We start from the raw sequence: 643 nt of genomic DNA, 5'->3' as shown, positions 1-643 counted from the left end.
TAAAACAAAATGTACCAGGCATGGATTCATGTAAGTGCTTCCTTAGCAGTCTCTACCATTAGACAAAGTGATAAGTATAAGCACTACAATTTCATCGTATGGACATACTATCAAAGAGGTAATTTCATGATTGACTGATCAATATTGCTGAAGTAAACATAAGTAAGAGATATAAAAGGTTGACAAAATGAAGCAGTAGGGCAACGTCAAAACTGACCTGATAGCTCTTGTGAAACTCAGGTGATTGATCATTGGAATTGTATATAGTCTCAGCATTATTGAGAGGAGCCGATAAGTCGGAATAGTTCGTCTGGTCTGCAGCCTGGCGTGCCCCAGCTCTGCTGCGGGGCGCCGGGGTGGCCGCGGTGCTGCGGCGAGGAGCAGGCGTACGCGATGGCCTGCAGCCTGGCGCCGGCCCTCGAGCTCGCGCGCGCGCCCGGCTCCAGCAGCCTCGACGCGGTGGCGTGCACGAGGCGGCTCCGCTTGGGGCTCCTCGCCGGCAGGTCGGCACTGTGGTGGCTCCACGGCGCGTGCGTGGGCGAGCCGGGCGCGGGCGGGCGCCGGCTCGGCGGCAGCATCACGACCACCGGTGCCGGCTCATTGTCTCCTCCCCCCGCCGACGCCTCCACCTTCGTCTGCTTCT

This window comes from Triticum dicoccoides, chromosome 1B (genome assembly GCF_002162155.2).
Source record: "Triticum dicoccoides isolate Atlit2015 ecotype Zavitan chromosome 1B, WEW_v2.0, whole genome shotgun sequence".
Classification (NCBI taxonomy): Eukaryota; Viridiplantae; Streptophyta; class Magnoliopsida; order Poales; family Poaceae; genus Triticum; species Triticum dicoccoides.
This window is presented reverse-complemented; position numbering follows the sequence as displayed.